Source organism: Moschus berezovskii, chromosome 13, assembly GCF_049115385.1.
Source record: "Moschus berezovskii isolate FMDL1 chromosome 13, NW_MosBer_1.0, whole genome shotgun sequence".
In the NCBI taxonomy this organism is placed as follows: domain Eukaryota; kingdom Metazoa; phylum Chordata; class Mammalia; order Artiodactyla; family Moschidae; genus Moschus; species Moschus berezovskii.
The window spans coordinates 54690510-54704123 of NC_142472.1; positions in this window are offsets into that span (position 1 = coordinate 54690510).

The following is a 13614-nucleotide window of genomic DNA, read 5'->3' on the forward strand; positions in this document are numbered from 1 at the left end:
TTTCCTGAAAATAAGGGACAAGCAGAGGAATGTTGGAATAGGATTCCTGTGAATTCAGTTGAAATATCGACTACATATAGTACAGTTTTACTCGTCTTGTATCAATAGAGAATTCAAACCCACCAATTGGCAAAATCTGCCAATACCAAACATTAGCAAGAATTCGAATCAATGGGTAACTCTTGTCCACTGCTGCTGCTACTGCTGCTGCTAAGTCGCTTCAGTCGTGTCCGACTCTGTGTGACCCCATAGATGACAGCCCACCAGGCTCCGCCGTCCCTGGGATTCTCCAGGAAAGAGCACTGGAGTGGGTTGCCATTTCCTTCTCCAATGCATGAAAGGGAAAAGTGAAAGTGAAGTCGCTCAGTCGTGTCCGACTCTTAGCGACCCCATGGACTGCTGCTGCTGCTGCTGCTAAGTCACTTCAGTCGTGTCCGACTCTGTGTGACCCCATAGACGGAAGCCCACCAGGCTCCCCTGTCCCTGGGATTCTCCAGGCAAGAACACTGGAGTGGGTTGCCATTTCCTTCTCCACATGGACTGCTAGTGGAGTCTAAATTGGTATAAACACTTTGGACAATAATTGGCTATCGATTACTGATGTTGAGCATCTGCACATCTCACACTGAAGTTTCACCCCTCGACATACGTACACCTTAGAGAAAGTTTGTACACATGCACTGGGAAGTATGACAAGAATGTTCATAGCATTATCATTTCTAATGTCAAAAAGCTGGAGACAATCCAAATGTCCACTAACGAAAAGATAAAGTGGAGTGTATTCATCTAACGTACTAACCATATACCAGTGAAAGTGAATGAACTACGGTTACAAGAAATGGCATGGGTGAATCTCAAAAGCATCATGTTGAGAGGGAGAGAAAGCAGGTCATAGGGTAATAAAGGCAAATCAAGCAATATTCTCTTCAGGAATATACTCATAAGGGGTATAAAGAAAGAGAAGGAATAACTGTCAGGATTGGACCTCCCTGGTGGTACAGTGAATAAGAATCTGCCTGCCAGTGCAGGGAACACAGGTTCGATTCCTGGTCCGGGAAGATCCCACGTGTTTCTGGACAACAAAGGGCCACAACTGATGAAGCTGGAGCTCTTAGAACCTGTGCTCCGAAGCAAGAGAAGCCACCGCAATGAGAAATCCTTGCATCTCAACAAAGAGTAGCCCTGCTCTCTGTAACTAGAGAAAAGTCCACTTACCAATGAAGACCCAGCATGGCCAAAAATTAAAAACGTCAAAATAATGCTTACCCCTAAAATGGGGTGAAATGAGATTTCATTAGTTACTGGCAATACCCTATTGCTTTTTACCTTTTGTGATGGATGCTGGATATTCATTTTCTTCTTCTTTAAAATATAATTTTTTAATAAATGGTACAAAGCACAATGCCAAAAACATTAACAGTTAAAATTAACAGTAACAGTTTGGTAATAAATTGTACCATTTATTAAATAATTTAAAAAATAAATAAAATATAATTTTTATTCACTATAGCAGTGAATAATATATTTCATAGTAAAAGAAAACTCATCTAAGGTGGCAGTTTGACACATTTACACCTATGAAAAAAATCTTATCTAAACAAACAAAAATCATTTTAAGGGTTTAAAACCCCATTAAAATTCAATTACCACTTTATAGGGAGCACATGGGACAATGAAACATGGTAAACAATGACACAAGGATATAGTCAGAAAATCCTGGACCTTAGTAAACTTTATAAAACAAATAACCTGGTTTCATCAACAAAAATTTGTAAGAAGAGAGAGAGAGAGTTGGAGGCATGACCTACAGTTTAAAAGAAAATAAATAGAATATCAAGCAACTGAAGTGTGCAATGTGAAGATTTTATTCAGCTTCTGATTTAAGCAAAGTGAAAAATATGTAGAGAATTATCAAGTAAATCTGACAATAGATTTTATCTTTGATATTAAATAATCATTACTTAAAATTTTACTGTGCTAAGTGATATTGTATGTATTTTTAAAATAGTTCCTATCATTGTATAAGTGTCTATGAAATATTTATGGATAAAATGACATAAAATGGAGATATTGAGGGAAGAATAGAAAATGACAGCCAATGAATACAGGGTTTCTTTTTGGGATTATGAAAATGTTCTAAAATCAGATTATGGCAATGGTTGCTCAATGCTGTAAATATACTAAAAACCGCTGACTTATGCACTAAGTAGGCAAACTATAGGACATGTCAATTAGTTCTCAGAAAAGCTGCTTTAAAATGTTATAAAGTCTGATATTTTCTTCAAAGTAATTTGACATGGGGGCTTTGAGTGGAGGAATCAAACTGACCATGCGAGACTAACATCAAGCCTGATAGTTCAGTAAACTTGTTATACTCCTTTTAGAAATTTTCTATAATAAAAGATTTGGGGGAGTGGGGAAAACTTTGAAACCATGGATCAGTGAAGTCATCCTGAATGTGCAGAAGATAACTATTCTTCCTTATATGTCATCAGCTACTCTTTACTGTCATGTTACTGACCCACCTAAATGAGATGACCTAGAACATAACCCTAAGAACTGTTTCCAAGATGCAAACAGGGGAACTGCAAAACCCTGATGGCAGAATTTTGTGATAGCTGTTTAGGTCTAAGATGATCTCAATAATCATCTTCTTATAGTTCTTGACAACAGATAATGTATTCGCTTGTTAAGGCTGCTGTAACAAAGTACCACAAACTGATTGGCTTAAACAACAGATATTTATTGTCTTATGGTTCTGGAGGCAAGAGATTTGAGATGAAGATGGGGTAGGTTGCCTTCCGAGAGCTGTATGGGGGAATCTGTCCCATGCCTCGTGCTCCTAGCTTCTGAGGTTTTAGCGGCAATCTTTGGCATTTCTTGGCTTCTCCTGCACCACCTTGCTCTCTGTCTTCATCTTCCCATCTTCACTTCTTCCTGTGTGTGTCTGTCTCTGTGTTCAAATTTCCCCTTTTTATGAGGACACCAGACATCCTGGCTTAGAATCCACCCAAATGACCTCACTGTAACTTGATTACCCCTGTAAAGAACTTACTTCCATATAAGGTCACATTCTGAGATATAGGGGGTTAGAACTCCAAAATATTTTGGGGTCAGGGGAGGGAGGATGCAATTAAATGCACAAGAGATAGATTTTGAAATCAGTGTTGTTCAGTCACTCAGTCATGTCCGACTCTGTGACCCCCTGGACTGCAGCACACCAGGCTTTCCTGTCCTTCACCATCTTCTGGAACTTGCTCAAACTCATGCCCGTTGAGTCAGTGATGCTATCCAATCATCCCAGCCTCTGTCGTCCCCTTGTCCTCCTGCCCTCAATCTTTCCCAGCATCTGGGTCTTTTTCAATGAGTCTTCTCTTCACATCAGGTGGCCAAAATACTGGAGCTTCAGCTTCAGCATCAGTCCTTCCAACAAATATTCAGGGTTGATTTCCTTTAGGATTGATTGGTTTGGTCTCCTTTGAAATCAATGCCTAGAAATTAATGCATATGGTTCCTTTACAGATTAGTTGTTAACTGCTATGTTAAATAGATTTCAAATCGATATTTTGTTTTGCAAGGAGATATAATCTGGATAACTTGGAAGTTAACACAAAAATGGGAGCAATTAAAAATTATGTTTGCATAAAAACCAGATCCTTGTGTAAAGCACAGGGAACTATACTCTATATCCTATAATAGATCGTAATGAAAAAGAATGTATATACAAGATGTATGTATATATAAAATATATTCAGAAAACAAAGACCATGGCATCTGGTCCCATCACTTCATGGGAAATAGATGGGGAAACAGTGGAAACAGTGTCAGACTTTATTTTTTTGGGCTCCAAAATCACTGCAGATGCTGATTGCAGCCATGAAATTAAAAGACACTTACTCCTTGGAAGGAAAGTTATGACCAACCTAGACAGCATATTAAAAAGCAGAGACATTACTTTGCCAACCAAGGTCCGTCTAGTCAAGGCTATGGTTTTTCCCATGGTCATGTATGGATGTGAGAGTTGGACTGTGAAGAAAGCTGAGTTCCTAAGAGTTGATGCTTTTGAAATGTGGTGTTGGAGAAGACTTTTGACAGTCCCTTGGACTGCAAGGAGATCCAACCAGTCCATTCTAAAGGAGATCAATCCTGGGTGTTCATTGGAAGGGCTGATGCTAAAGCTGAAACTCCAATACTTTGGCCACCTCATGTGAAGAGTTGACTCACTGGAAAAGACTCTGATGCTGGGAGGGATTGGGGGCAGGAGGAGACGGGGACAACAGAGAATGAGATGGCTGGATGGCATCACCGACTTGATGCACATGAGTTTGAGTGAACTCTGGGAGTTGATGATGGACAGGGAGGCCTGGTGTGCTGTGCTTCATGGGGTCGCGGAGAGTCGGACACGACTGAGCGACTGAACTGAACTGAACAGATATTAAATGTACATGTAACTGAATCACTTTATCGTACAGCATTAATTAACACATTCTAAACCAACTACGTGTGCATGCGTCTTCAGTTGCTTCAGACATATCCGACTCTTTGCAACTCTATGGCTGTAGCCCTCCAGGCTCCTCTGTCCATGGGATTCTCCAAACAAGAATACTAGAGCAGTTTGCCATTTCCTTCTCCAGGGGATCTTCCTGACCCAGGGCTCAAACCTGCATTTCCTGTGGTTCCTGTATTTCAGGCGGATTCTTTTTACCACTGAGCCACAGGGGACGCCCAAATAAACTGTACTTCAATTTTTAAAAATTATGCTTTCAAAGAGTTTAAGGTAAGAAGGATACAAAACTATGTAGTATGACCCATTTTAGGCTAAAATAAATACATAATGAAAATAAAAACAAAATTGAAGGAAAGGGGTAGAGTTTTAGCAAACCAAGAAAGTCTTAACACCCAACTAATTAACATACATCAGACAAATGGAATAGACAGGAGTGGGCCTATGGGGAGCAGATTATGAGAGAGAGAACTTAGATCCACTTACATATCAGGGGAGACCAAAAGTGGCTCTATTGTCACAGCCAAGAGGAGAGGACTTGGAGGAGCCACAACCCTGCAGGGGCAAGGAAAATAAGGGGATTAATTGGTGGGGGAGGACAGGATAGCACCCTAGCCCCTCCCCCTAGGGAACCAGAGAAAGAGGACCTCAGGAAAAGTGAAGACAGGGAGGCCTGGTCAGTGTGCCTGTATGCTAAGTTGCTTCAGTTGTGTCCGACTCTGCAGCTCTGCAACCCTAGGGGCTGTAGCCTGCCAGGCTCCTCTGTCCGTGGGATTCTCCAGGCAGGAATACTGGAGTGGGTTGCCATGCCTTCCTCCAGGCTGGTCAGTGTAGGCTGGCCCAGAGCCTAGCAGTGGAATTTTCAGATATTAAAAAAAGGACTTGTTTTTCTTTCTTTTTAAAAATTAATTAATTAAATTAATTAATTTTGTTTTGGCTGCCCCACGTGGCTTGCAGGGTTTGTCATGGTCTTAGTGAGGGTTGGGAAAGAATTTCCAGATATGAGGCAGAAAGAGAGAACAGTTTATTAGAGTGGAAGACACTGTTAGAACAGCAAGCTGGCTTGAGGGAGAGCTGACACCTTTTGCGGGCTTGTAGCCAATTTGGCTAGTAGCCATTGGCTAGTAGCCAATGGAGAAGGAAATGGCAACCCACTGCAGTATTCTTGCCTGGAGAATCTCGTGGACAGAGGAGCCTGATGGGCTACAGTCCATGGGTCGCAAAGAGTCGGACACAACTGAGCGACTAACACACACACACACACACACACACAGCTGATTTTTATAGCCTCAAGACAGAGAAAATTCCCATTGGAAGGATGGTATTAGGTAATTGGTTAGGATGGTATATGTTGGGTGGTAGAGTGGGTATTTTACCTAATATGACATCAGGAGACTGGCTGGTTTAGATCAGGAGGCTCATGGCAACTGTTGCCATGGAGCTTGGTTAATTCTAGAAATTTTTGTCCTCTGACCTTGGTATAAGGCTCCAAACTTGTGACCTTGGTATAGGATTCTACGTGGTTCTTGGCTCCCCAACCAGGGACTGAACCCTGGCTGTGGCAGTTAACGTACTGAGTCCTAACTACTGGACACCAGGAAATTCCCAAAAAGGACTTGCTTTTCTTGCCCACAGGGCTCAGGAGTAACAGAGCTGGCAGTTTTGCTGGGTCCTACACTCCCATCTAGACAGAAAAGCAGAAGGTTCTGATAAGAAGAAACTGAGAATCAAAAAGAAAATTAACAAATGCTGGTGAGGATGTAGAGAAATCAGGACTCTCCTACACTGCTGGTGGGCTAGAAAATGGTGCAGCTGCTTTGGGAAGCAGGCTGGCAGTTTCTTATAAGGTTAAACACAGAGTTAATGCTAGTGGTAAAGAACCCACCTCCCAACACAGGAGACTTAAGAGACACAGGTTCGATATCTGGGTCAGGAAGATCCCCTGGAGAAAGAAACAGCAACTCACTCCAGTATTCTTGCCTGAAGAATCCCATGGACAGTAAGGCCTGGTGAGCTACAGTCTATAGGGTCTTAAAGAGTTGAATACAACTGAAGCAACTTAGCATGGCGGTTCCACTCCTAAGTACATACCCAAGAGAAATGAAAATGTGTATCCTTACAAACACTTGTGCATGAATGTTCTTGGCAACAAGAACATAGTGAAAAAGTGGAAACAACCCAAATGCCCATCACCTGATGGATAGGAAAACAAAATTTTGGTGTATCCATGCAATGAAATATTATTTGGCCAGATAAAAGGAAAGATAGATGCTACAACATGGTGAGCCTTAAAAATAGTAAGCTGAGTGAAAGAAAACAGTCAGAAAAGACCACAAATGATGTGATTCCATTAACATGAGTTGTCCAGAACAGGCAAATCAGTAGGGACTGAAAGTAGATTAGTGGTTTCTTGGCGCTGGTGCAGTGGGGGTGGGGGAGTCATTACAGATTAACAATGACTGCTAACGGAACCTGAGTTTTCTTTTTGGGGGTGATAACATTTCTTAACTTAGGTGATGATGATGCCTGCCCAGCTCTGGGAATATACTGTAACCACTGAATCGTCCATTTTAAGTGAGTGACTTGGAAGGTATGGGAATTTTATCTCAGTAAATACATTTTGTTTTTGTTTTTTTAACAACAACAAAAAAAAAATAAAAGGAAGAAAGAAATTGCATGCATGTAAGAGTCAGCAGCAGAAGTAACCTTGGGTTTAAAAAAGGAATCATTTGATTCAGGACCCAACCCAAGTAAGGAAACTTCCCCAGGCATCTCATAGATCCTCAGAGGAGGGGGCTGAGGGAGAGCTGTCCTGGGCTGATTTATTTCTCAAGGAGAACAGTAACTAACACACTGCTCCACTGCTGTTTTTGCAGAGTTCTGTCCTTCTATTTCACTCGCTTTTTGCTTTGTTTTTATTTCTCTAGTAGTTTCTCGAGGTAAAATATTGAAAGCTGTTAAAATGTGTTTGGTAACAAGTTTAGTAACAGTAAAGCTCGTGGTGTTTTCTGTTCCTCTGTGGGTCTGGGTGGTGACAGGGGAGGTCAGATAGGTAATGCTGGAAGAAAGGCAACACTGTTTTGCGGAGGAATAAAAAGAGTGGCCCCTGCTCAGCGCCAAGAAGCTGATGGACGAGAGGGGGATGCTAATTAGTTCTGGGTTGCTCACTCTTCCTACACAAGCCTGTTTCACCTGGGGTCTTTGTGCTGCTCCCTGCCTGCCTGGGGCTCTCTGGGATTTCTCTCTCTCCACTCTTCTCAACCCCCAGGTGAAATCTGTTCGTTTCTATTCCTTCAGACTTCTCTTAGGTCGTAGCTAGTTAATCTATTAATGTCGTATTAACTACAGCCACTTTCTTTGAATTGTCTTACCTCTCAGATAAAACTTCTTAACCCTCTTTGTCAGCTCCTCCTCCCCTGCCTTCTTCCTCTCCTAAAATGCTGGTGTTTCACTGCGTTAAATCCTTCTGTCTCCATTCTGCCCTCCTGGTCATCTCATCTATTTCTAGCACAATCTTGACGCCAGAGATTCAGGTTATCTGTAGTTAGGTAATATGAGAGATAGCGTATTAAAAAGCAGAGACATTACTTTGCCAACAAAGGTCCATCTAGTCAAAGCTTTGGTTTTTCCAGTAGTCATGTATGGATGTGAGAGTTGGACCATAAAGAAAGCTGAGCGCCAAGAATTGATGCTTTTGAACTGTGGTGTTGGAGGAGACTCCTGAGAGTGCCTTGGACTGCAAGGAGATCCAACCAGTTAATCTTAAAGAAAATTAACTGTGATTATTCACTGAAACTCCAATACTTTGGAGTATTCCACCTCATTGGAAAAGACCCTGATGCTGGGAAAGATTGAAGGCAGGAGGAGAAGGGGACGACAGAGGACGAGGTGGTTGGATGGCATCACCAACTCAGTGGACATGAGCTTGAGCAAACTCTGGGAGTTGGTGAAGGTCAGGGAAGCCTGGTGTGCTGCAGTCCCTGGGGTCGCAGAGTCGGACATGACTGAGCAACTGAACAACAACAATCTGTAGTTTATACCTGCCTCACCCATTTTCAAAATAACCAAAATGTGCTACTCCTGAGATGTGCTGCCAGAGTCACCTGTCACTCTCATAGTAACTTCTCTTAAATCTTCACATTCAGTTCATCATCATGTCTGTTGATAGATTAGGAGCTGGGTCTTAAATATGTTTTCACTATGTTCCCTCCCTCCATTCTACCCTGAGTTGCCGATTGTTTTCACAACTGTCTTACCCAGATTGTTATAGTCACCCCACTACCATCATCCCTGTCTCCTTCCTTCTAGGATCACAATGGCCTCTCTAAAACTTTGTTTCCATAAAGCCAAGGATGATGATGCCACATTTTGTGTTACAATGTATTACTACTTGGCAGCCTTCATAGAGATGGTGGATTCAGACAGAAGTCATCAGTGGATGCTAAGGCAGGAGTATTTGATGAGGAATAGAAGAATGTTACAGACAAAATACCTCCCTACAAAATACCAATCAATTACAGAGTGGTGACTCTATAGCAGAGAAAACTAGCAGACACCAACTTGACCAGGTGATCGAGGTTAATATCACTTAACAGCAACAGATCAACATGGAATGAATGTCTTGATGCCTGCACTGAGAAGAACACAGTCATTTCTGTGGTGCTCCTTCCAAGAGTGAATCATACAGACACATATAGAGACTAGTTCCTAAACACCCTGCTTTGTATTTCCCCCAAAGCAGACATCTTCCTATATAAACAAGGACACAAAACCTCCAAATCAGGAAACCAGCATTAGTACAAACACTGCCGAGCTTTCACAGATATCTTTCAGATTTTATCCACCACAGTGTCTCTTTTCCTTTCTGGTCCAGGGTCCTATTCAGGACTGTTATATTTCTTCAGGCTCTTTAGTTGTTTGAACAATTCCTTGGTCTGCTTTGGGGGAAATACAAACCAGGGTGTTCAGGGACTAGTCTCTCTGGGTCTATAAAGAGAGCATGGATACAACAGAATAAATGCAAAAAAAAAAAATTAACTGGAGAATCTTGGTGAAGAAGATATAGGAATTGTTTTTACTATTCAGAAAAAATTTCTGTAAATTGGGATTTCAAAATAAACATTTTTTTAAAGGAAATTTCTTGCATTCTCTATGTGCTTTTTCTTTCCTCTGACCTGCAACATGGATGGACAGGACACTAATTGCATTTTGGTGGTGCGGATAAAGACGGCATTGGGATATCACTGGTGGGTAAGTGGATAAGAGTCTACCGGCCAATGCAGGGGACACGGGTTGGATCCCTGTTCCAGGAAAATCCCACATGCCATAGGGCGGCTAAACTGGAGCACCACTACTACGGCAGTTCTCTGGAGCCCACAAGCCACAACTACAAATGCCTCCACACCCTAGAGCCTGTGCTCTGCAACAAAAGAAGCCACCACAATGAGAAGTCCACGCACTGCAACAAGGCAGCAGCCCCTGCTCACCCCAACTAGAGAAAAGCCTGCACAGCAACAAAGACTGCCCTACAGTCAAAATAAATCTTTTTTTTTTTTTTAATGGCATCCTAGTACTCTTGCCTGGAAAATCCCATAGATGGAGGAGCTGCAGTCCATGGGGTCGCTAAGAGTCGGACATGACTGAGCGACCTCACTTTCCATTTTCACTTTCATGCATTGGAGAAGGAAATGGCAACCCACTCCAGTGTTCTTGCCTGGAGAATCTCAGGGACGGGGGAGGCTGGTGGGCTGCCATCTGTGGGGTCGCACAGAGTCAGACACAACTGAAGTGACTGAGCAGCAGCAGGGATGTGGAGCCACATATGGCAGGTATTTAGGATTCAGAAGGGAACCCAGAAAGCCTGGGTGACACATGTAACTCTACAGTGCTGAGGAGAGAAATGAACTCTGATGTATTTAATCCACTGTATCTGCGAGTCTCTTGGTAACAGCAGCCTTGCCTGTGCCCTGTTTTTGTTCCCACCACTCTTCCATATAACCCAGTAGCAGTCATAGTACACTAGACCATTATGTTCTACCTGGTGTCCACAGCCGATACTTGATGCTGTTTCTGTCCAGAGTGAACTGTCTCCCCTGCTCACCATTTCCCTTGCCACTTCCAGTCTGCCAAACCCTTTCTCTCCCTCTAGATTTGCGGTGGACTGCCCATTCTATCAGCCCCGCCTCACCCCAGCTGTGAGTTCCATAAGTATGTGTGTGCATGCTCAGTTGTATCTGAATCTTTGCTACTCCATGGACTGGAGCCCGCCAGGCTCCTCAGTCCATGGGATTCTCCAGGCAAGAATATTGGGGTGGGTTGCTGTGTCCTCCTTCAGGTGATCTTCTCGGCCCAGGGATCGAACCCACGTCTTTTGTATCTACTGCATTTACAGGCAGGTTCTTTACCATTAGTGCCACCTGGGAAGCCCATCTGTAAGTATTAGGATTATAAGTAACCTGATGGTGATTTAAAGTGCACAGGAGGGGACTGCATGTAGGTTATATGCAAATGCCACCCATTTTATGTAAGAAACTTGAGCATCTTTGAAATTTGGTATCCTTGAGAGTCTTGAAACCAATCCCCAAGGATGTGGAGGGATGATGGTGTAGTGGAACCTGGACCAAAACATTCTTCTAGTTCTTCGTTGCTACTTCCACACTATTACCTCCATTTTTTCCTCTTTTAAAAAGAACATTCTTTTTCTAGCAAAAGTATATATGTTTAATACCCCCAAAACTGGAAAGGGCACACTCATATACAAATACCTGTAAGTATCAACTACTAACTGCTAACAATTTGATGTTAGTCCATCCAAATTTTTCTGTGTGTGTATGTTGCTGTTGTTTGGTCACTAAGTTGTGTCTGACTCTTTTGTGACCCCCGTGGACTATAGCCGCCAGGCTCCTCTTGCCTGGATTTCCCAGGCAAGAATACTGGAGTGGGTTGCCATTTCCATCTCCAGCATGTATGTATACATAGACTTTAAAAATTTATATTTTTAGAAAATAGGATCATCTTATGATACTCTTTTATAGTTTTTTTTTAAATCAAGTGCTATCCATGTTGATTTTTTCTACATAATTATTTTTAATAGTTAGAAATTCCATCACATGGACGAATCATAGTTCCTGTAGTCAATCAATGTTTTGGGGACATTTTACAGCTATTTTTAACTAATGTTTAGTTATGTTTGCAAATTTGGGGACTTAATTTTTTGAGGCTTTTGAGCTCAACTTACAAATCTTATTTTATTTATAATAATAGAGTTTGTTTTAACATTTAAAACAGTTTTTACTTTTTCTTGGTTAATAATTATCTTATAAATTCAAATTATTAACTATAATTTATTATTAAATCTCTCTAAATGTTTAACAGTTCTATCAAATTCTCTTAGACATTTCAAACCAAAAGTCACACATTTAGTGAATTTCTTTTTAACACTTCAAATGCCTAATAAAATCCAATCAAACTTCCTCAGCATTTAAGGAGTATTTACATGAAAAATAAGGCAAAACTTGTAGATTTTAACAATCAGGTTCCCTTAAATACTTAAACTGTGATTATAAATTTAATTAGTTAAATATTTCTAAGTATGTCACTTAAAGACATAAATCTGTAAGGGTCTCTAAAACATATCAAATATCTCAAATCATGAACAAAACATAGAAACTATAACAATGATTACAAAACTTATGACAACATCTATTCAAAAATATTAATACTCTAATTTGCCATCGTGCTTTTTTTAACCATCTAAAAGCTTAACTGTATACTTTCCCAGAGTTGTAAGTTTACTTATCAGACTAAGAGAAGCTCAGGTTAGCTGTCATAGGTACTTAGGATCACAGGTTACTGGCTTGGTGTCAGGAAATGTGAACTTGGGTGTACCTTCCAGAATAATTCACCCAGGCCAGTCTCTATTTGGCTGATCACTTCTTCAAATCATGTTTTTGGTTTGGGGGTTTAAAATAAAAATCTAGTACATTATGTATTCCTCTTGATCACTGCTACCCTTTTCTAACTGTAACTTCTTACACAACTTTTCATTTCCTAAATCCAGCTGTACCCTCATCTAGTGACTCTCTTCATTCTTTTTCTTTTATCTTTTGGCTGTGCCTCACATCCTGCCTCGGCATCTTAGTTCCCCAACCAGGGATCAGATCTATGTTTCCTGAACTGGAAGAATCCTAACCACCGGACCATCAGGGAAGTTCCCTCTTCATTTCTCTGCACCTCTCCATGCAACTGCAATCATGGTGATGTGTCCCCATCCAACCGTCTACCTTCAAAGAACATTGACACCATCGCTGCCAACAACTTTGAAATTGACTGGTACATTTTCATGGTCATACCTCGACAGCCTTCTATCTTTGAAGTCTTACATTTCATTACATCAGCCTAATAGCAGCTTCTAATCCTTTCCTGGTCTGCACCTTAATTCAAATCTGATTAGATTTGTGTGATTTGGCGTTAGTCTGGAAAGTGAGCTTCAGCCAACTTTTAAAGGAAGGAGGGGGTGGCGCAGTGGTAAAGAATCCACCTGCCAAGGCAGGAAATGCGTTTGATCCTAGAGTCAAGAAGGTTCCCCTAGAGGAAGAAATGGCTACACACTCCAGTATTCTTGCCTGGGAAATCCTGTGGACAGAGGAGCCTGGCGGGCTACAGTCTATAGGGTCACAAATAGTCAAACACAATTGAGCGCACACACACACACACACACACACTCCCTCTCTCTCTCTCTCACACACACACACACAAATTAGCCAGGAGGGAATTTCCTGGCAGTCCAGTGATTAGGACTCAGTGCTTTCACTGCTTGGGCCCGGGTTCATCTCTGGTCAGGGAACTAAGATCCCAAAAGCCCTGCAGCCAAAAAAAAAAAAAAATTAGCCATGTAATAAACCAAAAAACTGCCTGAAATTTCTTCCAGAAAACAGAATTGTTAGTCATAGTTATCAGTTTGTAACAACCAGAATATTTTCACTTTCATGTGGTTTTACTTATATTAATAACCTAAAGACCGACAGCATTCTCTGCACAGTGGAATTTGAACTCTGAGTCATCAGAGAGTCCCTCTGAAACGTTAAAATTCCTTGATGACAACTCATGTA